Below are 25,197 nucleotides of genomic sequence, written 5' to 3'. Positions count from 1 at the left end.
CGAACTCAGGAACCCTCTCGGGGTTCCTTGGGGCGGGGCCAAGTGGGCCCACGAAATTAGCAGGAATGATCCAATTCTCTTGGCGGGGGAGAACAGAACAACCCAATGTAAAGCATACAACAATCACTGAGCTCTCTCTCTCTCTCTCTCTCTCTCTCTCTATATATATATATATATATATATACACATATATTTATATACTGCAACTTAAGAATTGCTGAGCAATATATTTGATCTTAATTCAGAATTATTGTATATTCACCAGACTCCTTTTGCATAAGCACTTGGCCATGCACCTGGACAAGGATTCACCACATGTGAAACAAAAGGAACGTTTTTTCTGGATTCAGTGTTTCCATTATCACCCTAATTGTATCCACCGCTGCACAGATCTTGCCTCTTTCTTTGCTAGTCTACTGTTCCTTAGACACCATTTGCTTTCATTCTCCAGAAATGCTGATTTCCATGAATACTCCAGGGCCAGGGAATTTTTGAAGTAGTCTTTATCAGCAGTCAGTCTAGATGAGTCTGCCAGAATTTGGGCTCTCTGTACTTTTATTTAGTTTTTTGTAGAAATCCTTCTTAGATCCTGCCCACTTTTTTTTGGTCAGACATCCCATGTGAAGCATTTTTCTTTCTGTTGGGATACTTTTGATTCCTAATTGACTGTGTCTTTTGGTGCACAGCACATTTCCTCTTAGGAATGCTGAGCATTGTCTTGAACCTGGGTTGTGCCATGCCAAAGCAAGTTCACTCTGCACAAGCAATTCTGCATGTATGAATGGCACAAGGGACTCAGGAAACTGCTGTTCTTTCCACTAGGCGTTCTCCAACTTGGCTCTTCCCATTCCCATGCTTTCTGTCATTTTCTGGGAAGACTCCATTGGGAGTTGCTGTATGGGAGCTGAGCTGCATCATGCTGTGTGTCCACAAGGAGGCAGCAAACCCTATAGTTGTGTGTAGAAATTTTGTGGAATGAGGGGAGTTCAGGATTTGTGGCTCGTGATGTGAAGCTGTGAATTTACCATAGGATTCCCAAACCATCTGCTCTTTCCTCTCAAGTGTGATGACCCCGAAATTGTCTTTCCAAGTGGAAAAGGTTTCTCCATTGGTCTGGGAATGCTCCATTAGGAGCTTGTGAATTCTTGTGCTCAGCTGCATTCTGCTGTCTGTCCACGAGAGGGCAGCAAAAGAGGAGGACTGAGGCTTGTGGGCGGTGCCCTAACAGCACTGGCCAATGAGATTGCTGGCAGGATTTTGGGGTGTGCAAAAACAGCCTGGCCTATCAGTGTGTAGGAATTGTCCAGAGAGTGGGCTTCAAAAAACAGGGGGTCAGGTGGTCACCTGGCCTGCAGGCTGCTGGAGGGTTTCCTGAGTGTCTCCTCCTGGCCAAAGCTGTGACAGATTTTTCAAGTTGAATTGGTATACAGAAGCCACGAACTCAGGTGAGTGGTGGAGTTGTGATCACCACTGGAAGCTCCTGGCTCAGCCAATGGAGGCACACATCTTCCTTTTGTCTTTCCATAGCAAGGGCCCGGGGAGCTTCTGGTTCCTGCATGCAGAGCAGCTTTGCATGGGAAACTCATGCATGCCTCCTTCTGGGAATCTCTCTGAGTGTGATGTGTGGACAACTGGACACCAATGGTCGGGGCTGTGAGAGGCCACAGGAGCAATTTCCTTAGCAGAGCCCGAAGGGTAGGTGTAAGGGGCCGGGTTCATCCACTTTTCTTTGGTCGAACAGAGTTCCCATCCATGTAGAAAGCACAGCTCTGCTTGGATGCTTGTTGGGCTTGTAGTCTGCTGCCCTGAGCAGTGGACTGAGCGTCTGGAGGCTGAGCAGGCAGCCAAACGTGACTGGCCAGGCTCATGCCCCTGAATTCTGAGGGGTGCCCCAGCTTCCTCCGGTGGGTGACAGTGTCTGGCTGATAATAAGGCAGGGGATTTAAGTGGGAACTATGGGGAGTCAGACATGACTGTCCCTTTACATATGCATTCCTGTTTAGCCAGAATCTGGGCTTCCTGACTAGCCTCTAACCAGCTGTGTGTTGATAGGTAGGTTGCAGGTGAGGCTGGCTACCTAGAAGCCATGCTGTGAGATTAGAATACATGAGCTCTGACCATACACACATACAAACACACACACACACACACGTTCACACTACTGTGTCACTTTGCAGTGGCGGGACATGGAGGAGAGAGGAAAAGAAAATCCGGAGTGGAGAGGGAACACAATTCTTTATTTGCACGGGCACATCAGGGTTGGGTCAGAGTGCAGTGGTTTGGACTACGTGGAGGTGGCAAAAATGGCCGTCTCCTGGACCACCCTTTTCTGTGTCTAACCACTGAGGTAAAAATTGGGCAAGAGAGAGGGGGGACGGAAGCAGGAGGGCTTTTTATAGGGCAACAACCAGGAGTGACGTGTCGGGACAGGATTGGTTGGGAAAGGCACTCTGAGAACATCCCAGCTCTCACAGTACTGGCAGTAGCCTGAGGGGCCAGCTTGGCAGATGTGAGTGCATCTGTATGATTCCCCAGCACTCCTGTTCTAGCCTGGTAATACATCATATAGCAAAGGCTGGGGTAGGTCTGTGTGTCTGTGGGCATGAGAGCTGCTGCCTTACCATCTCTACAACCCAGGTTTGAACATGTCATCAAGTCAAGCAGTGCAGGAGGTTTTGGCGCTATGGTTTCTTTCAGGCTCTACTTCTCCCGCATTCTCTGTCTCTATCTCTCAAATGTTCACACTCACTCTTTCTCCACTCATCAATATTTTACTTCTATTCTTATTTTACTGATAGGCCCAGGTATACAAAGAGTTACCAGAGCACTGCTGAGCTCTGGCTTGTCATGGTGGCCATTACACCTCAGGTACTGGAGCCTCAGCCTTGTAAGTCTCTCTGCCACAAGCCATATTCTGTCTCCTCATATCCATCCTCTCTCAGAATTTATAATATATATATCTCATCCAGAGAAGCATCCAGGATTAGAGAGACTGGCAATTACACCTGCAAGTTCACAGACCAGATTTATGCTATCACTCAGCTTGTAAATATATATTTATAGTTGTCATTTTTAGAATTGTTGACCCATGTATTTGATCTTAATTCAGAATTACCACATTTGTCCCAGACTCCTTTTTCATAAATAATTGCCCCCCTACATGGACCAGGATTCACTACAATTATAAATAATAGAACCTTCCAGGAGCATTTCTAATAGCATTTCTATCAGCAACCTTATTGTAACTATCATTGTACGAACTTGCCTCTTTCTTTTCTAGCCTAAGGTTCAATACATATGCATTTGTTTTTCTTCTCCAGAAATCTTAATTTCCAAGAACACTCAAGTGTCAGGGAACTTTTGAAGCAGCTCTCACTTTATCAGCAGTATGTCTAGATGATTCTGCCTTAATCAGATCTTCTTGTCATTTTCATTTTTTTCTTCAAGTTTTGTTTCTTTTTTATGTTGTCATTTTCATTTTTTAATTGTTTTTCAACATCCTTCCTAGATACTCCCTATTTATTTGCATATTTACTTATTTAGTCAGGTATCCCATGGGGAGTATTTTCTTCTGCTTGGTAGATTTTGATTTATAATTGAAGGGAACTCTTGCTGCACAATATATTACCTGTCACGAATTCTACACATTCTCTGAGATTGTTCAAGATAGTGAAATCCATTGCACAATACATGTGAATTGCATGGCTCTAAAGAATTGTCACTATTTTACACAAAATGATTTTTAACCTCAATAATTTCCTGTTCTTTACTGGGGGGGTTAATGGTATAAAGTCAACAGTCAAATGTAATAGTGGGCACAAAAGTAATATTTCTCAATTTCCCTTATTTCTGTACATTACTTAAAATTTTCTTATTTACTAGAAGACTGTTAGAAACTAGGAGGGCCAAACAATTTGTTGAGCAATCATGGATCCCAAGCTTGGAATAGTGGAGAGGAAGTGTTAGGGAGGTACTCACTGCAAACTCTAGTGTAATCCTGCTTTCAGGTATATATTTTGCAGTAGTTTATGGATACGTGTGCACATACGCTCTCTCTCACAGAAACTGGTGTATGTCTAGGTTATGGGACTTTGTTAGAAAGTGAACTACCTGAGATGAAATTAGAGTGTACTATAAAAGGAAAGGTCTCACCCGAGTAATGAAGCTGAAGGGGTGTCATTCCACACGTGAAGTCTCTGGATACACTCTGAGGTGAAGCATGTTGAGATGGCAATCGTTGCTTTGGTTAGGTTGTGATCGGCGGATGCAATATTATTTGGTTTGGATTGGGAGATGCATACGGGAAAGTGAGCCCTATCCAAGGGTGCCAGGACTGGGGGAAGTAGGGGCTCTATAGTGAAGATGTGAGGTTCCTGCTGTCTTAGGGTTCAAAAAGACAATCAATAGTTAATATTATCATCACATTGTTTGTTAATTGGGTTAACTTTGAAAAGTCCCTTTGTTATGGTTTGCTGTACAGTACCCAGTATCTTGTATATAGCTGTGCTATTGGAAGCTTCTAATCTACTTGGTCTAGGCTTTTGAGAGAGTCCGCATATTAAATACGTAGCCTATCTATTAAAAAGATTCAGTTTGTCTTTTGAGAACCTTTGAGACATACAATTGATTTCCCCCTCTCATATTAATTAACTACTGATTTATATGTCTACATTTTGCTAGGAGTGTACATAAACACCATTCCCATCCCACCATTCCCATGCTGGCTAGGCTTCCCTGGATTGAAGACCCCACCAATGTGTCCTGGAGCTCAGCTTCCCCAGAGACACACCCTACTAGGGAAAGAGAGAGGCAGACTGGGAGTATGGACCGACCAGTCAACGCCCATGTTCAGCGGGGAAGCAATTACAGAAGCCAGACCCTCTACCTTCTGCAACCCTCAACGACCCTGGGTCCATGCTCCCAGAGGGCTAGAGAATGGGAAAGCTACCATGGGAGGGGGTGGGTTATGGGGATTGTGTGGTGGGAATTGTGTGGAGTTGTACCCCTACTACCTTATGCTTTTGTTCACTAATCCTTTCTTAAATAAAAAATTAAAAAAAAAAAAGAAAAAGAAACTAGGAGGGAAGGTGTCAGGCAGGAAGAGAGGAAAAGAGACAGAGAAACAGCTGCAGCTCTGATTTGCTACTGGCTGAGCTTTTCCTCAACCAGGCAAGTGGTGACAAGAGGCTCAAAACGGAGTCATGGCAGATTGTTCCCTGGGAGCAAAACAGCTGTCCCTCCACCCAGGCTGCGTTCATTCTCCATGTAACTAACCACTATAGGCACTTCTCTGACTTCATATTTCAGAAAATTAATGCTTCCCCCCGCCACAAAAGAACCACTTATTTTGGTGCAATAAAGCAACTACAATCCCAGTTACCTCAGGAAAAAAATGTGTATGTGTGTGTGTCCATGCATGTGTGTGTGTGTGCATGCCTACATGTGTATGTTAGAGTATTCATTATCACTTGTATTTCTTTAATCCTGCCTCAGAGTCTTAGGGACTGGGATTTAACCTGGGTTGGCCATGATCACACTGCACAAGTGCTTTTGCATGTATGAATGGCACATTGGATTCTGGATACTGTTGTTTATTCTCCAAGGTGATCCTCACCTTAGTTCTTCCCTGTTGTTGAGCCAGATGTTGTTGTGCGCGGGCCGCGGAGAAGAGAGGGGGGGTCCGGAGCGAAGAGGAAACACAAATCTTTATTTGCGCTGGCACCTCAGAGTTGGGTGCTAGAGAAGCAGGTTGGGCCACGTGGAGGTAGTGAAAATGGCCGCCTCATGCAGTAACCTTTCCTGTGTCTGAACACCTGAGTGAAGCACTGGCAAGAGAGAGAGGTGCGGAAGAAGAAAGGCTTTTATAGGAGCAGCTTTCATGAGAATGGGAAGGGGGAGGAGTAACCATAGCACTCCAGGATAGGATGATAACTCTCGTGAGAATGGGAGGGGGGAGGAGTAACCAAAGCACTCAGGATATCGCGGGGATATAGACAATGCCCTGAGGGCATAACATGGCAGAACAGGCACTCCGAGAATGTTCCAACTCTCGCGGGAACTAGCAGTAGCCTGAGGAGACAACATGGCAGATGTGACTGCATTGGCATAATTTCCCAGCACTTCAATTTCCCATTCCCATGCTGTCTGTAAATTTCTGTGAAGACTGGATTGGGAGTGGCATGGGGAGCTCAGCTGCATTCTGCTGTGTGTCCACAAGGTGGCAGAAAAGCCCATAGTTGAGTGTAGTGATTTTTTTAAAAATTTATTTCTTTATTGGGGAATTGGGCAAACGCTAGAAGAAGAAGATTGGGGAATTAATGTTTTACATTCAACAGTAAATACAATAGTTTGGACATGCATAATATTCCCCAGTTTCCCATTAACAATACAACTCCCACTATGTCATTTATCATCCTTCATGGACCTGTATTCTCCCCACCCACCCACCCTAGAGTATTTTTCTTGGGTGCAATATGCCAATTCCATTTCAGGTTCTACTTGAGTTTTCTTTTCTGATCTTGTTTTTCAACTTATGCCTGAGAGTGAGATCACCCCATATTCATCCTTCTGTTTCTGACTTATTTCACTCAACATGAGTTTTTTCAAGGTCCATCCAAGATCGGCTGAAAATGGTGAAGTCACCATTTTTGACAGCTGAGTAGTATTCCATTGTGTATATATACCACAACTTGCTCAGCCACTCATCGGTTGTTGGGCACCTGGGTTGCTTCCAGGTTTTGGCTATTACAAATTGTGCTGCCAAGAACATATGTGTACACAGATCTTTTTGGATGGATGTGTTGGGTTCCTTAGGATCTATCCCCAGGAGAGGAATTGCAGGATCATAGGCTAGGTCCATTTCTAGCCTTCTGAGAGTTCTCCAGACTGTTCTCCACAGAGGTGGGACCAATTGACATTCCCCCAAGCAGTGCAGGAGGGTTCTTTTGACCCCACAGCATCTCCAGTATTTGCTGCTGTTACCTTTTCTGATGTATGACATTCTCACAGGAGTGAAGTGATAGCTCATTGTTGTCTTGATTTGCATGTCTCTGACAATCAGAGACTTGGAGCATTTTTTCATGTGTTTCTCGGCCTTTTGGATCTCTTCTGTGGTGAATATTCTGTCCAAGTCCTCCCCCCATTTTTGGATGGGGTTATTTGTTGTCTTGTTGTTGAGTCTGGCAAGCTCTTTATATATGTTGGTTATTAAACTCTTATCTGATGTATGACATGTAAAGATCTCCCATTCTGTGAGGTGTCTCTTGGTTTGGGTAGTGGTTTCTTTTGCTTTTTAATTTGATGTAGTCCCATAGGTTTATACTTGCCTTAGTCTTCTTTGAAATTGGATTCATTTCATTGAAAATGTCTTTAAAATTTATGCAGAAAAGAGTTCTGCCAATATTTTCCTCTAAGTATTTGATAGTTTCTGGTCTAACATCCAAGTCCTTGATCCACTTGGAATTTACTTTTGTATTTGGTGAAATACAGTGATTCAGTTTCATTCTTCTGCATGTTTCAACCCATTGTTTCCAACACCATTTGTTGAAGAGACTCTGCTTTCCCCATGTAATAGTCTGGGCCCCTTTGTTAAAGATTAGATGTCCATAGGTGTGGGGGCTCATTTCTGGGCTCTCAATTCTATCCCACTGGTCAGTGTGTCTAAAGCAGTTTTGATGACAATGACCCTATAATACAGTTTGAGATCTGGGAGTGTGATGCCTCCAGTTCTGTTCTTTTTTCTCAAGATTGTTTTGGCAATTTTAGGTCTTTTCTGGTTCCAGATAAACATTTGTAGCATTTTTTCTATTCTCCTAAAAAATGTGCTTGGGATAGCATTAAATGGGGATAACATTAAATTTGTAGATGGCTCTGGGTAATATATTCATTTTGATGATGCTAATTCTTCCAACCCATGAACATGGAATATCTTTCCACTTCTTTGTGTCTTTTTCAATTTCTTTGAGTAGTGACTTATAATTTTCAGTATACAAGTCTTTCACTTCTTTGGTTAGGTTTATTCCTAGATATTTTGTTTTTGTTGCTATAGTAAAAGGAATTGATTTCTGGATTTCAATTTCTTCTAACTTAGTGTTTGCATAGAGGAATGCCACTGACTTTTGAATGTTAATTTTGTAGCCTGACACCTTACTGTATTTCCTGATGATTTCCAAAAGCTTCTTGCTGGATTCCTTAGGTTTTTCCATGTATACTATCATGTCATCTGCAAATAAGGAGAGTTTGACTTCTTCTCTTCCAGTCTGTATGCCTTTAATTCCTTGCTCCTGCCTGATTGCTATGGCAAGAACTTCCAACACTATGTTGAATAGTAATGGTGATAGTGGGCAGCCCTGTCTAGTACCTGATCTGAGGGGAAATGCTTCCAGTTTTTCACCATTGAGTATGATGTTGGCTGTAGGTTGTTGTATATAGACTCCATTATCTTCAGGAATTTTCCATCTGTTCCCATTTTTTGTAGATCATAAAGGGATGTTATATTTTGTCAAAGGCTTTCTCTGCAACTATTGATATGACCATGTGGATTTTAGTCTTGCTTTTGTTGATGTGGTGGATCACATTGATTGATTTACGTATATTAAACCAACCTTGCATGCCTGGGATAAACCCCACTTGGTCATGATGAACATTCTTTTTGATATACTGCTGTATCCGGTTGGCTAGAATTTTGTTCAATATTTTCGCATCTATGTTCATCAGAGATATTGGTCTGTAGTTTTCTTTTTTGTTTGTGTTCCTGTCTGCTTTTGGTATCAGGGTGATGTTGGCTTCATAGAAGCTGGCAGGGAGTATTCCAGTGTCTTCCATTTTCTGGAAACTTTTAAAAGTAGAGGTATTAGTTCTTTGAAGGTTTTGTAGAATTCATTTGTAAAACCATCTGGTCCATGACTTTTATTTTTGGGGAGATTTTTGATAACTGTTTCAATTTCATTAGCTGTGATGGGCCTGTTCATGTTATCCACTTCCTCTTTACTTAGTTTTGGAAGTTGGTAGGTATCTAGGAAATAGTCCATTTCTTCCCGGTTCTCTAGCTTGGTGGCATATAGTTGTTCATAGAAGCCTCGCATGATATGTTGGATTTCTGCAGTGTCTGTTGTGATATCTACTCTTTCATTTAGTATCTGATTTATTTGGGTCTTCTCCCTTTTTTGTTCTGTGAGTCTGGCTAGAGGTTGTTGATTTTGTTTAGTCTTTCGAAGAACCAACATTTACTTTCGTTGATCTTTTGTATGGTTTTCCTATTCTCAATGTTATTTATTTCTGCCCTAACTTTAGTGATTTCTGTCCTTCTGGTTGCTTTAGGGTTTCTTTGTTGTTGTTCTTCTAGGTCTTTAAGATGTGCAATCAGGCTGTTTATTTGTGCTTTTTCTTGTTTCCTATTGTGTGCTTGTATAGCTATGAACTTCCCTCTTAGGACTGCTTTAGCTGTGTCCCAAATATTTTGATAGTTTGTGTCTTCATTTTCATTGAACTCTCGAAACACTTTGATTTCTTCCTTGATTTCCTCTTTGACCCAGAAGTTGTTAAGAAGTGTACTGTTGAGCTTCCACATTTTGGCATTGTTACTAATCTTTTGTTGATTGTTAAGTGTTAGTTTAATTCCACTGTGGTCTGAGAAGATGCTTGGGATGATTTCACTGCTCTTGAATTGGCTGATGCTGTCTTTGTGGCCTAATATATGGTCTATCCTTGAGAATGACCCATGTGGATTTGAGTAAAATGTGTATTCCACTTTCTTGGGATGAATGACTCTGATAATGTCCAGTAGTACTAGTTTATGTATCTCTTCATTTAGCTCCCTTATGTCTTTATTGACTTTCTGCCTGGATGATCTGTCAAGTTGAGAGAGTGGGGTGTTGAAGTCCCCTAGTATGATTGTGTTACTGTTAATATATTGCTGTAGGTCTTTCAGTAGAAGTTTGATGTATTTAGATGGCTTCTCATTGGGTGCATAGATGTTAATAATTGTTAAGTCCTTTTGATTGACTGATCCTCTGAGCATTAAGTTGTGTGCATTCCTATGTTTTTTAATCTTATCTATTTTAAAGTCAGTCATGTCAGATATGAGAATAGCTGTTCCTGCCCTTTTTGTGGGGCATTGGCTTGTATGATAGTTTTGCATCCTTTCACTTTAAGTCTGTGTTTGTCTTGTTGAGTTAGGTGGGTTTCCTGTAGACAGCATATTGTTGGATTGTGTTTTCTGATCCATCTTCCTACTCTGTGTCTTTTAATAGGTGAATTCAGGCCATTGACATTTATTGATATCAAAGATTGAAGATATTTTAACGCCATTCTTGTAGAGTTTTAGAGTGTTTTGATATATGTCCTATTTGTGGTGGTCTGGTTGTTTATAGGAGACCTTTCAGAACTTCTTTCAGGGCAGGCTTGGTGATGGTTGATTCCTTCAACTGTTGCTTGTATGAGAAGGTTTTGATGCCTCCATCTAGTCTGAATGACAGTCTAGCAGGATATAGTATTCTTGGCTGAAAGCCTTTCTCATTGAGCACTCGATAGATATCTTGCCATTCTCTTCTGGCCTGTAGTGTTTGTATGGAGAAGTCTGCTGCTAAACTTATGGGTTTTCCTTTGTAGGTGACTCTTTGTTTTTCTCTTGCAGCCTTCAGGATCCTTTCTTTATCCTTATTCCTTTTCATTCTAAGTATGATATGTCTTGGTGTCTTTAGGTTTGGGTTAATTCTGTTTGGGACCCTCTGGGCTTCTTGAATTTTTATATCTTTGATGTTGTCTAGACTAGAGAAGTTTTCAGCTACTATGGCCTGGAAAATGCTTTCTTCCTCTCCTTCTCTTTCTTCCTCTGGTATTCCAATAATGCGTATATTGTTTCTCTTGAAGTCATCCCATAGGACTCTGTTGTTGTTTTCAGCATCTCTTAATCTCTTTTTGAGATCTCTTACTTCTTTTTTAGTTGTCTCTAATTCATCCTCAATCTTGCTAATTCTGCTTCAGCCTCATAGATTCTATTCTTTCTGCCCTCTACTGTTTTCTGGTGTTCATCTATTTTGTTGCCCTGCTCTGATACTGTTTTAGCTTGTTCAGCTAGTTGCATTCTTAGCTCAGTGATTTCACCTTTCAGATCTCTAATAACCATGAGATAATTAGTATTTTCTTCCATATTCTCATTTGTTGTTCCTGCATTTCTTTTTTTAAAAATATTTATTTTATTTATTTATTCCCTTTTGTTGCCCTTGTTGCTTTTATTGTTGTAGTTATTATTGTTGTTGTTGTTGTTGGATAGGACAGAGAGAAATGGAGAGAGGAGGGGAAGACAGAGAGGAGGAGAGAAAGATAGACACCTGCAGACTTGCTTCACTGCCTGTGAAGCGACTCCCCTGCAGGTGGGGAGCCGGGGTTCGAACCGGGATCCTTATGCCGGTCCTTGTGCTTTGCACCACCTGCGCTTAACCCGCTGCACTACAGCCTGACTCCCAATTCCTGCATTTTCTGATTACAATTTTTTCAAATTCTTTACTCACTCCTGTTATTATTTCCTTAGCTAATGTTTGGATGGTGGATTCGTTATTTTGTGCCTTACCCTCTGGAGGACTTTTACCTGGACTCTTATCCGGGTTCTGTTCTCCAATATTTTTTCTTGTTGTTTTAACCATTTTATATATTATGTTATGAGTTCCCTTTATCAGTACTTTTCAAATTATTGATCACTATTGCCTGGATTGACTTGTGTCTAAGTAAGTTAATTAAAGGGTTCACTGTGGTGGACGTTAACAGTTATTTCAATCCCTGTGTTGGAGCTCAGTGGTTTAAAAGCCTCTTTCTTTTTTTTTTCTCCTTCCCTGTAGGCTATGGGAGCCTGAGGGCTTTTCAGTTATCAATAGGCTTCTTAGCTTAATCACTGACTCCTGACCAAGAGATAAAGCAGGGTGTGGCAGAGATAATCCAGTGGTTATGCAAAAAGACTTTCACAGCCCCTCAGCTATGCCACCGAGGTATAGGTCTTCTCCTGAGTTTCCTGGTTAGATCTCTGTCCCCTGGTGTCCCTTCCTGTCGCTGCTCCAGATTCTGAGGGTAGTAGCAATGGAGACTCAGAGTTGCACATGGTGAGTCTCTGGGGAGTCCTCTTCTCCCTTCAGCTGTCCCCTTGTTGGTGGAGCAGACTGGAGGTGGTGTCTCCACTGATAAACTGCTGAACTGTTAGCAGTCACTTAATCTCTCCTTAGGCCCCTCTCTCCTGTCACCAGCCACACATGTTTGTACTCACGGGTGATTTACTGGGTTCCTGTGGTCATTCTAGTCCTGTCTTGTTTCGGTCCCAGGTGGTCTCCTTTGGTATTCCTAGTTGATCCGGGAGAGGAGCGGAGAGGAGAGAAAGTGATCTGCTGCTTGTAGCTCCGCCTCTGGAAGTCCGAGTGTAGTGATTTTATAGAATGAGGAGAACTTGGGATTTGTGCCCAGTGGGCAACGAGGTTTGAATTTCACATAGACTCGCCCTGACCTCTGTTCTTTCCTGGGGTGAGGGGGATCCCCCATTTGGCTTTCTAGGTGGATGGGCTCTCTCTGTTTGGGAGCTTGTGAATCCCTGTGCTCAGCTGCATTCTGCTGAGTGGGCAGCAGCAGAGCAGGACTGAGGCTTCTCGGGGCAGCACTAGCCATGGTGGGTGGTTGCAGTGTTTCTGGGTGTGCCCAAAGAGCCTATGTAGCACATGTCCCGAGTGGGCCCAGACAGGAGCTATGGGGTGTCGTGTTTGCAGAAATAGGACATTTGGGGTGCAGCAACTGATCCCTGGGGGTGGGCCTAAGAGCCCGTGCCCAATGAGCAGGAAAGGAGGGCCGAGTGGGTGGTCCTTGAGACTACTGGCCAATCATAGAAGAGGAGCATGACATTCAGGGGCGTGGAATCAGACCTGGCGATTCAGAGCAGAGGCAGTGATGCGAGGTCGGGCCTCAGAGAGCACCCTGCCAATGAGAACCTGTGTTGGCAGAAGGCTGCTCTGGGGGGGCGTGCCTCTGGATATTGGCCAATCAGAGTCCAGTGGAAGTGCCTGGGGGGTGGGCCTTGTGGGCAGATCCCAGGGGGCTGGCCAATCACGGGCCAGGAGAGGTCACCTTCCTGGACGTACCCTGGGAACTGGCCTATCAGAAGGCACCCCTTAGAGTGCAGCCCACCAATGGGAGCCGAGAGACAGGGGATAGGGGGCTTGTCTCTGGGACACCAGGCCAATCAGAGTTGAGCAGAAGTGGCTGGTGGTGGGTGGGCCTTCCAGGGGCTGTCCAATGAGCATGCAACAGGGCCGTGTGTGCGGTGCTGAAGGCCGCTGGCCAATCACTGACTAGGGGCCCTGACCCTCCTGGGCATGGCCATGGCCTCTGACCTATCAGAGAGTGGGTGGTGACCTGTGGGCGGGCCTTCTGAAGGAAGCCTGCCAATGGGAGCCCAGAGCTGGCCTTAAAAGCGTGGGTGTGATGAACAGTCTTTTTGATATGCTGCTGCTTCTTCTTCTAGCATTTACCCTTCTTCCGTAGCCAGTCAACAGCATCAGGTTGAGCCTGATGTAAAGTTTCGAGACCTCCTTTGAATCTGGAGAGGTGGCAGTCGTTGACTATGTGGGTCATAGTCTGTCTGGAGCCACAGGGGCAGTTCGGGTCGTCTCTGGCTCCCCAGCGATGGGACATAGCGGTGCACAGGCCATGGCCTGTTTGATAGCGATTGAGGAGGGCCCAATCATAACGTGCTAGGTCAAAGCTGGGTTGACACTTGCAGGGGTCTGTGATGAGGTGTTTGTTCTTTACCTCAGCTGACTGCCAGCTCTGTTTCCAAGAGACTGGAACAGAGAAGTTTAGTGTAGGCGTAGGGGACCAGATTGGGTGACAAGACGTCAAGCGTTGAACAGGGTGGGTGAAGATATCCGCGTATATTGGCAGGTCCGGTCGAGCGTAGACGTGGGAAATGAACTTAGATGATGCCGCATCCTGACGAATATCTGGTGGGGCGATGTTGCTAAGAACTGGCAGCCATGGAACCGGGATGGAACGGATGGTTCCAGAAACTATCCTCATGGAGGAATATAATTTGGAATCGACCAAGTGGACATGGGGGCTACGGAACCATACTGGGGCACAGTATTCTGCAGTGGAATAGCATAATGCCAGAGAGGATGATCGTAGTGTGGAAGCGCTCGCGCCCCATGAGGAGCTGGCCAGTCTTGCAATGATGTTATTCCTCACACGCACCTTTGCTGCAGTTTTTATGAGATGTTTGTGAAATGACAGAGTGCAATCGAGAGTAACGCCAAGATAGACTGGCTGGGCTTCATGCCGGATTCTCGTATCGCCAAGCTGCACATTAAGCTCACGCGAGGCCGAGGCATGATGTAGATGGAAAACAGATGATACCGTTTTTGCAGTGCTAGGGATTAGTCGCCATTTTTTACAGTAATCAGATATCAGAGACATGACTTTCGTGAGTGTTTCCTCGAGGATGTCGAACTTGGATGCCTGAGTGGCACAGCAGATGTCATCGGCGTAGATGAACTTCCTTGAAGAAGTTTCTGGGAGGTCATTGATGTAAATATTAAATAGCGTAGGAGCCAGAACAGAGCCCTGGGGGAGGCCACTTGAGACAAGTCTCCATCTGCTAGACTTGTCACCCAGATGTACCCGGAATCTTCTGTTTTGGAGAAGAAACGATATAGTGTTGGCCACCCATGGAGGCAGGCATCTTGAGATCTTGACTAGGAGACCACGGTGCCAGACCATGTCATAGGCTGCTGTGAGATCAACAAAGACAGCACCCGTCTTTAAATTCTTCTGGAATCCATTTTCAATGTAAGTTGAGAGGGCCAGGGCTTGTTCGCAGGTAGATCTTAATGGGCAGAAACCAGCCTGGGCGGGTGATAGGAATTTCTCTGTAAGATGAGAAATACGTGATAGAAGCAGCCTCTCAAGGAGTTTGTAACACACAGAGAGGAGAGAAATTGGTCTATAGCTGGCAGCCAGTGTTGGGTCTTTCTTTGGTTTCAAAACCGCTGTAATCTTCGCACGACGCCAAACTTTGGGCATAGACTCAGATTCCAAGATGTGGGACAGGAATGAAGCGAGCCACTTCTTTGCCGCGGGGCCCAGGTTAAGAATGAGTTCTGGGGTGATGTTATCATAGCCAGCAGCTGTACCTGGTTTAGCCCTCTTCAAAGCGTCTTCCAGTTCAGACAGTGTAAAGGGAGAGAGTTTTGAAGATGGACAATATAACCGCAAGTGGGATGACCACTCATGGGAAATTTCTCTTTTCCAGACTGGGTCAAACTTAGCACGTCCAACTTGAGTTAGGTGACTGGCCACTGAGTTTGGAGATACGGGAGGATGGGAGACAGGAGGGGGTTGGCTACCGGCACCCTGTCTGAAGAAGCTTCCAGGCCTTCCTACTTGAGTGGGTGAAGTTCAGACTTTCAGTGAGTTGTTGCCAGTGGGCTTGGCGTGCTGCATCCAGGGAGGCAATGAGATGGTCAGCCACATCTGGGTCGCCCGACTCATCGTACTGCTTTAGTAGTTGCTCGCATTCAGCATCAAGACAAGGCGTATAGTTAGCACGTCTCCCACGAGGAATGGCTTGGGAAGCCGCTTTGAAGATGGCTTGGCGGAAGCGCCTGTAGGAATCTTCAGAGGGGATAGAGTTAATTGGAATTGCAGGAATAGATTTGTTGGTAAGATCACTGAACAGACACCAGTTTGCTTTCCGAAATTTCCATATTAGTTTCTCCGAGCACAGAATCAGTGGGAGCTGGAGACCAATGTGGATGATAGCTGGGCAGTGATGACTATGCGGGAAGATCTTGAGAACTTGTCTCGTAGCGGGAAAGGCTTGGCCGTTGACTGTGCTAATCCAGCACAGGTCGGGTGACGATATGCTGCTGTATCTGTTGGCCAAGATCTTGTTTAATATTTTGGCATCTATGTTCATCAAAGATATTGGTCTGTAGTTTTCCGTTTTTGTTCTGTCCCTATCAGCTTCTGGTATCAGGGTGATGTTGGCTTCATAGAAGGTGGAAGGGAGTATTCCTGTTTCTTCAATCTTATGGAAAAGCTTAAGAAGTATGGGTACTAACTGTTTCCTGAATGTTTTGTAGAATTCGTTTGTGAAGCCGTCTGGTCCAGGACTTTTGTTGTTGGGGAGATTCTTTAAAGGGTGGGTGTGCTTCCAGGAAGTGCAAAGCAGAGTTCAGCCCAGGGCCCTTAGGGCCCTCAGAGCTGGGCCGGGCCCGGCCTGGCCTTGCAGAGGCTGTCCACTGAGCTTGTGCATATCTCTGTTTGTGCCTCTGTGTGTGTGTGTGTGCGCGCGCACGCACACACACATGCACACATTTGTATGTGCGTGTGTGAGAGGGAGAGACAGAACAACAGAGTCACTGTGGCACAGGTGATATGGTGCATAAAAGTTGGCACATTATGGATTACAGCTGAATATTACCATCATTGTAGCTCTCCTTGGCTCTTGCTCACTTCAGTTCTTTTTAGATGTAAAGACACTGAGAGCCAGAGGTCCTTGCCCCGAGGCTTGCACTGGGAACTAGCACCTGCCTTGTGTTGCCAGGCCAGGAAACTTGGTGTTGTGCATGGCCATGTAGATACGTTTTTGGATGAGTTCCTTCCCGATCCCTTTTTGCTCGGTCCTGTAGGAGCTGCATATAGCTTATGATTTTTACTCCTTTTGACAATTCCTTTCATGATGTGCAGTTTCTCTCCAGGTTTTAACAATCGACTTTTTGAGCGTGATATCGAATAAATTGTAGAAAAGGATTACATCAGTGTTCTAGATTTATATGCAACATGTAGATGTCTGAACAATTATTTTAGCTGGAGGACTGCACAGCTCTGGATTATGTTGGTCATGGGGATGGACCTGGCCCTTTTGAAACACAGTCATAAGAGACATCTAACGGAACCATTCTTATTCCTCTTATCGCTATTCAAAACTCTCTTAAAACATACTACCCCTGACAAAACATCTCCTTATCTCTTGCCCTTTTTCCCACCGAGTCAGTCAGAAAAAATGCATATAAAAGAAGAGATAGACATAGTACAGCTACCTGCACACAGGACAGGCTGAGTCTGGACCAGGAAGATGAAATCCACTAGCCTGCATCCCTTGGCTAGAGCATCACTAAGACCACTTCCAGTTTGGACAGGTGAGGGCAGTTTAGGAGAGTGGCCTTCATCCCAAGTGTTGCTTCTCAGAGTGGCTAAGACCTAGATGTTTTAAGTGTTCCCCTTCCTCAGAAACATAAAATAACAATGCCACTCGTAAGAAGTATGCATGGGCATGGAGGGTATGTCTTCAGTGCTGAGCACTGATCAACACAGGGCCAGAGTTTTCATCTATTTCTGTCTCTGTCTTTCTGTGTCTCTCACTGTCTCTACGTGCCTTCTTTACTGGACCCTTACTGGAAGTCAGTGCCTGCATGGTGATCTCAGCCTTTCTGGTGTTGACATTTTCCTTTGTTTGCCTTTTGGATTATTCAGTCTCATGTATATCGAGTAGTTCAGAGGGGAATTGAGGAGACAGCCTTTCTGCTGCAGGTTCCAGTCATATGTCCATCCCCAGCTGCAGTTGTCCAGGCCCTCTGTGCTTGACTCCCCTTCTCCAAGGCCCTGAGGCTGACACTCAGCCTAAATGCAGCCCTCCTCTCCTTCCTGCACAGCGCCCTTGTCCTTATCCCATGAGAGCCCAGGTCAAGAGAAGTGAAGCTATATCCCACTGGCACACACACTGTATACTGGGTCGAATGTAAAGCATCTATGGCACTGATGACCACACCAATGTGAAGATTTTCATGCAAAGCTGAAGCTCCCAGGGTTCAGAAAGCGGGTGTTTGGATGGCTGTGCAATGTCTTTTCCAAGTGCCTCATGGAGTTTCAAATCATTTTGAAACGTGAAGTTCTTTCTTGTGTCTAGGCAATATTCTCACCTATGGCCAGAAGGCCCGCCCAACTCGGAGCACAGCTCTGGGCCAATAACCCAGGGTCAGGAGGTCATCCAGCCTGCTGGCTCCTGGAGGGATTCATGAGTATCTCCTCAGGACCCAAGTGGTAACAGGTGTTTCCAATTGCCTTTGTCAGCAGGAGTCAGGTGCTCAGGTGAGGGGCGGGGCTGCGATCTCCCCTGGAAGCTCCTGACTCAGCCAGTGGAGGCGCCCATCTTCTTTTTGTCTCTCCAGAGCAAGGGCCTGGGGAGCTTCTGGTTCCTGCACGCAGAGCGACTTCGCCTGGGACACTCACTCATGCATGCCCTCTTCTGGAAATCTGAGTGCGATCTGTGGACACATGAACACCAATGGTTGGGTCTGTGAAAGGCCACAGGAGCAATACCCAGACAATTGGTGGTTTATTTACTACATTAATGCTTTATTTATTCCAGTGATTAGTAAGTGTGCTGTAATCACAATCCTGTCCTTATATATATATACTCGCCAAGTAGGGTGGAAATAGGATGTGACGTAGAGAGGGTGGAGCTGTGTGAGCAGGAAGCCATACAGAGCGCTATTTATATAAATTGCTTATTTGTAAGTGACTCACTTGCATGCAGTTCTGTCCGGGCACTGTGGGGCTGGGCGCCACGTGGCCACTGGCTGGGGCACTGCGGTGCACTCCGGCTTCCTGGCGGCTAAGGCGCCTGTTTCCTGGCCCAGAACATCAGCAGCATTGTGGCTGCATTTTCCAACCTCCTCCACGTATGTGTCCCCAGCAGCTACGAGGTTAGTAGGGTTCCAGACGTTCCCTCCATGGGCTTGGTCAGTGGCAACAGAGGAAACGCCGGCACGGAGTACTGACAGCATGTGTTTCTCTGCGAGCCTCCACCAGGATCTGCACACCTGCACGGCTAGCCAGCTCTCACCAGATGAAGCAGTCAACCCTGCTCTTCCCTCCAGTGGGCAATGGTGAGCCACTCTTCCCTGCTCTCTGCCCACCACCTCGCCTCCACGAGGCGTCCGGCCCTGCTCTGAATGCTCCCTGTGCACGCGTGCACACGCACGGCCTTTACAGAGCAACACGCGTGGGGGGCCAATCTGCCGGGGTGACTGCCCCCCTGTGCTGCTCTGATCCGGCATGTTGCCCAGCTTGAGTTGGGGCTTCCCGCCCTGCCCCCACCCCTGCCACTGTGGGCTGGGCCCTTCCTGTCTGTCTGCTCCCTCCTCCATGGGGCCCAGCACCCACCCCCAGCCCTTTCCAACTCCCAGACTCGCACTGGGGTCTCTCAGCATACTCTCCGCCATCTGTCTCTTCATCCCTGCTCTTGGCACACCCTCCAGGCCGGTGGGGGACAGGCGACCCTGGCCTCGAGATGGGCTTTGACATCCAGTGGCTGGGCTCAGGGGGCTGTGTTTGGGTTGTCTGACCTGGCCTCTCGCTCCCGTGACCCCCTGAGAAGGGTCTCGCCTCCAGGTCTCCCTGGATACAAGGACCGGGCTCCCGGCCTCCCAGAAGGCCCTGCGCTCAGGCTGCAGTGGTGCTGCCACTGCAAGGTGGTGATTCTCGGGAGTGGAGTGTGGAAGTCAAGTCCTTCAGAGACCTGGCCTTTGCCAGCAAGGTACCACCCCTACCTGTCTGGACCCCCGCCTGCCCGGTGCCGAGATCCCTGAGAGGAAGAGGCCTCGGGGAGCCCTGGGGACATGCTCAGGGAGTGCGTTGGCCTGAACTGAAAAGCGCTCGGAAATGTGCTGTCACTGGCTCAGGCCCCACATGTACATGCTGCTGCCACTCCCCCAAGATGGGGAGGGACACACGATGTGTATCGCTCTGACCAGAGAAGGGCCGAGGGTCTCCCCTGATCCTCCCTGGGTCTGGGCGGGGCGTGCAGAGGTGGCCACATGCCTCTCCCTTTTCAGGAATCCTGAGAGCACTCCAGCCGAGTCGAGAAGGACATTGTATTCTGCAGTAACAACTGCTTGGTGCTCTACATGTCGACCACACAAGTGAAAGACCCAGGGAGGTAGGTCTGCCAACCGCGCATGACCCTCGGCCCCACGCCACCACCCAGGCCCAGCGTGTTGCTGTGAAGCCATGCAGGTTCCTGGTGCGAATCAGCCTTCAGAGCTGAGTGACGCTTGGGGGCTGGATTTTTTTTTTTTTACTATTTAACTTTTTTTTTTCTTTTATTTAAGAAAGGATACATTAACATTTAATCTTTTTTTTCAATTTTTATTACCTTTATTTTACTGGATAGAGACAGCCAGAAATCAAGAGGGAAGGGTATGATAGAGAGGGAGAGACAGAGAGACACCTGCAACACTGCTTCACCACTTGCAGAGCATTCCCCTGCAGGCGGGCACTGGGGGCTCGAACCTGGGTCCTTGTGCACTGTAACATGTGCACTCAACCAGGTGCACCACCACCCAGCACCCCCTTTTTTATGGCCACCAGGTTGTCGCTGGTGCTCAGTGCCGGCACTACAAATCCACCCCTCCCATCGTCCATTTTCCCCATCTTTTCCCCCATTTTATTCTACAGGACAGAGTGTTGTATGCTTTATATTGGGTTCTAGTTCTCCCCCGCCAAGAGAATTGGATCAGTCCTGCTAATTTCGTGGGCCCACTTGGCCCCACCCCAAGGAACCCCGAGAGAGGGTTCCCGAGTTCCAGAGAGAGAGTTAGAGAGTTACACAGTTGGAGAGTTGAAGAGTTGCAGAGTTGCAAGGTTCCTGAGTTCCAGAATAAGAGAGAGTGCTTGCGCCGCCGCAAAGAGACAGCAGAGTTCTGTTTGGTGATTAGTTTGGTTTAGTTAATGAATCGTTGTTCCTGAATAAAGAAATACAGCTTCCCTGCCCAGCCGTTGTCTCCGTGTCTCTGTTACCCGCCCGTGAAGCTAGCCCCGCCAGCAAGAGCCTACGAATTTTAACAACAAATGGCGCCCACGTGGACCTGACCTGCACATCTCTCAGATAAGTAAAGACAATTTGGCTACCTATGCACTATGGCCTTCTCTTCTGCTTGTGAAGAGATCTCCAAAGGCCTCTGCTGTTTCTTCACGAGACTGTTTTGCTGTTTTTGGAACATCGGAGCTGCTGTTTCCACCTGGTTAAACAGCCAGCCAGCCGGCTGCGCCCAGACAACCCCGCGCACCGCGCCAGCAGCCCCGCAGCCCCACAGCCCGCAGGAGGCTGACGCCAGCACGCAGGAGCCCGATGCCACCACGCAGGAGCCCGATGCCAGCACACAAGAGCCCAGTGCCAGCACGCAGGAGCCCGATGCCAGCACACTGGAGCCCGATGCCAACATGCTGGAGCCCGATTCCACCACGCAGGAGCCCGATGCCAGCCCACAGGAGCCAGCTCTCCATCGCGTGGCGCAGGGCACTGGACGCGTGATCCCTCCACGCTGCTCGGCCACTGTGAACAGGGCAGCAGACATGTCAGGGCTATGGGGCAGGGCCGCGGCGGCCTATCATGGCCACCACCCCTGGGCACCTAGGCCCATGCCTTCTACAAAACTGGCCTGCCTGCCCTCTTTCTATGAATTCTGGAACTATCCCGGACCTCCCGGAACCCTGGGCTCCCTGCCGAAACTGGGCACACGAGATCTCCAGCTGCTGGTCCGGTCTGAAGGCAGACAAGCTGGAGTACGCAGAGATTTGTGCAGAGATCGCAACCTGCAATTCCTAGAAGTGAAGCTGCGTGGGAAGCCACCTCCAGATGGTGATCCCCCCCCCAACAACTAAGACAGTACAGATTTAAATTCGTGTTTAAAATGACATGTCTTCGTAACAAAGGTTTCTCTCCTAGTGTATTAATGACCATGTTTATGTGTATGTTTAAAGTTTGGTAAACAGTAACTTTAAGGCTAAATTCTTACTAGTCAAATGAAAAAGGTTTTCAACGTAATTCTCATAAAGATAAAAATTAACTTACATTTAAAGTCTGAGGTAAAAATTAGTTAACAATCAATATATTTTAACTAAGTTGGTTCTAACAAAAGGTTAAATAGACTTGTTGATATGTAAAACTCTCTATTACCTTCTCTATTAGAAATGGTAGATCGCACAATGGCTATGCTAATTATTCTCATGCCTGAGGTTTCCTTTCCTGACTCCATCTTGAATGGGTGTAACAAAAGGTTAAAAAGACGTTGTTGCTATGTAAAAGTCTCAAATTCCTTCTCTATTAGAAATATGCTAATGACAAGTTTTGTTTCATAGTAAGTAAATTGCAGCCAGCTGCCTTTGGGACTCTAGGCCATTCCCCGCCCCCATGAAAATGCCCGTTGAAGAAAGTACGCCCCCCAGAGGCAAGAGATGTTTTTTTAAGCTGATAAAGTTTAACCCACAGAGGCAGATATGGCCCCCTCAGGCCTTCCCTTGGCAACACACTGGTTCTTGTTACTTGCTTACATGTTTCTCCATGTTTGTGCCAGTTTCTTTTTTTTTTAAATGCCTGTACGATATAGGTTTCTGTTCACCCCACACCCTTGATACTGTAGTAATTTAGTTAAAAAGAAAAGGGGGAATTGTTGTATGCTTTATATTGGGTTCTAGTTCTCCCCCGCCAAGAGAATTGGATCAGTCCTGCTAATTTCGCGGGCCCACTTGGCCCCACCCCAAGGAACCCCGAGAGAGGGTTCCCAAGTTCCAGAGAAAGAGTTAGAGAGTTACACAGTTGGAGAGTTGAAGAGTTGCAGAGTTGCAAGGTTCCTGAGTTCCAGAATAAGAGAGAGTGCTTGCGCCGCCGCAAAGAGACAGCAGAATTCTGTTTGGTGATTAGTTTGGTTTAGTTAATGAATCGTTGTTCCTGAATAAAGAAATACAGCTTCCCTGCCCAGACATTGTCTCCGCGTCTCTGTTACCCGCCCGTGAAGCTAGCCCCGCCAGCAAGAGCCTACGAATTTTAACAACAGAGAGATTGAGAGGGGAGATAGAGAGAGACAGAGACACACCTTTATCCCTCCTCCACCGCTTGTGCAGTGTCCTCTCTGCAGGTGGGGAGCAAGGGCTTGAACTCGGGTCCTTGCGCATCGTAATGAAAGTGCTTAACCCGGTGTACCTGGCCCCCTTGCTAGAATCTTCAGTCTGGGTACTCAGCCAGCTGGCCAGTGACCACGAGAAGAAGCATGTGGCCGGCCTGTCTGCAGGAGAGGCTGTGCTGCACTCTAGGCACGGCCTTGGGGCTCCTGTGACTCTCTGTCCTGACCCTGAATGTGACGCCTCCTTAGAGGCTTGAGGGTCTGCTCTGGGGCACAGGCTCCAGGCTTGGTCTAAGAGGAGACTTGCTCTGGCCCGCAGATCATGGAGCCCTTCCTTGCAGCTGTCCTGACGGGCCTCTGCCGGGCTCAGGGGTATCCAAGGTGTGGCCTGAACTTGCATCCCACTCACACCACCACCGGCCAATTTCCTGTTAAGCGAGAGAGAGAGGAAGAGAGAACAACAATTACAAAAGGAAACTTTATCAAATAATTAATTACAGTCAATTTGACATGCTTCTCATCAGGCCATGTATCTTTTAACAATATTTTATGCCATAGGTAGATTTTTAAAAAATTGCTAGTGTGCATAGTCACTAAATAATCTGCCTAAAATATTTGTCAAGTGACATTTGTAATGATTCTTTTACAAAATTATTATCTTTATTTATTTCACAGAGACAGCCAGATGTCAGTGGGAAGGTAGAGATAGAGAGGAAGAGAGGCAGACACCTGCAGACTCGCTTCACCACTCATGAAGCTTTCCCCCTGCAGGTGGGCCTGGGGCGTGAACACAGGTCCTTGTGCATTGTGACCTGTGCACTCAGCCAGGCCTGCCACCACCCAGCCCCATTAAATGCCATTCTAATTTGGTCAGAAATTTGTAGTGGAGTAAGCTGTTTTACAGAATTTAATTTTTATGAGGACATTTAAATGTCTAATTGGTGTACTCATTGAAGAAGTTGTTTATAATCAAATTTGTTAAGTGTCCTTTTAATTCAGTGAGAAGTTATATTTGGCCTTCCTGAATCTATTGTTTGAGATATGTATGTAAGCTAGATTTTAGGCATTATTTTTGATGCTACTTATTTATTGGATAGACACAGAGACATTGGGAGGGGAGGTCAATATAGAGAGGGAGAGAGGCAAAAGTGTCACCTGCTTCCCTGCTATAGCAATTCTGAAGCTTTTTCTCTGCAGATGGGGACTTTATTCAATTATTGATTTATATGCAGAGTCTGGAATGCACGCATGGACTATTTCACTACTCCTGGCTAATTGTTTTTTTTTCATCTAGGGAGACAGAGTGAGAATATCTGAGAGAGGGAGAGTCTCACACAGGTGGAGATAAAACACAGCACTGTAGAGTCCCTGAGTGCACTCACATGTGAAGCCAGGACTTGAGCCTAGGTCTTGGGTGGGAAGTCATGGGTCCTGTCCCAGGATCTGCCTCCTATCTATGAAAGCATTTATTCATGATGTCTAAGTTCAGTTACAGAATCCAGGGTCAAGTGAAGACAGATTGACACAAAGATACACACATCAGGAGGCCACCTGTTTTGTTTCCTATTTAATTATTTTGGTTTTCCAAATTCTTGTTTTCAAGCTGAATTGCATTGCTAGTACATACTTCAGGTATTGTCTTAGAACATATTCAGATATATTTATGCTACTCATTATTGACATTAATTTTAGGAGAATATTTGTGAGAACATCCCACTGAATCATACTGATCATTTAACTGGAGATACAGATGAAAGAGGAAGGGATATAATAAGTGGATGAGTTGGAGAGAAATTTTAGTTTTTATAAAGGAGTGATGTGACAGAATGTTAATTGCAGCCTGAGTAAGATATATTTTATAGCCAAAGAATTTCACTTACTAATTGCATAGTGAAAAAAGAACAATAAAAGTTGATAATGTTGTATACATTATCAGTTAATACCTGGTGATCTCACTTATACTTAGAACTGAAGAAACAAGTAGAGAGTGGGAAACAGAATGAAAGTTGGACTGGCTTTGATCCATTGCACCACAGAAAAAGACTCTGGGGAAAGAAGGGAAGGGAAGTAGTAGAGACACACGTGGGGGCTTCTGGAGCATGATGGTCACCAAAACCACAAGTTGGGACTGAGAGTGTTCTGCAGACACTTAACATGGGGAGATGAGAGATTGTACCCATTTTTCAATAACCACACTGTAAACCACTGAATCCTCAGTGGAATGAAACAAAATAAACTGGATTTTCATCTTACCCACCCCCAT

At 46.0% G+C, this 25,197-nt stretch overlaps 1 protein-coding gene across 1 annotated transcript in view; it reads right to left on the bottom strand.

Moving 5' to 3' along the window:
- Positions 1-25,197, bottom strand: part of LOC132535326 (zinc finger protein 431-like) — an 827,521-nt gene that overhangs the window by 626,873 nt on the left and 175,451 nt on the right. The gene's annotated exons all lie outside the window — the stretch shown is intronic.

Source organism: Erinaceus europaeus, chromosome 21, assembly GCF_950295315.1.
Source record: "Erinaceus europaeus chromosome 21, mEriEur2.1, whole genome shotgun sequence".
NCBI classification, from domain to species: Eukaryota; Metazoa; Chordata; class Mammalia; order Eulipotyphla; family Erinaceidae; genus Erinaceus; species Erinaceus europaeus.
Note: the sequence above shows the minus strand (reverse complement) of the source record. Positions and strands in the feature narration are given on the sequence as shown.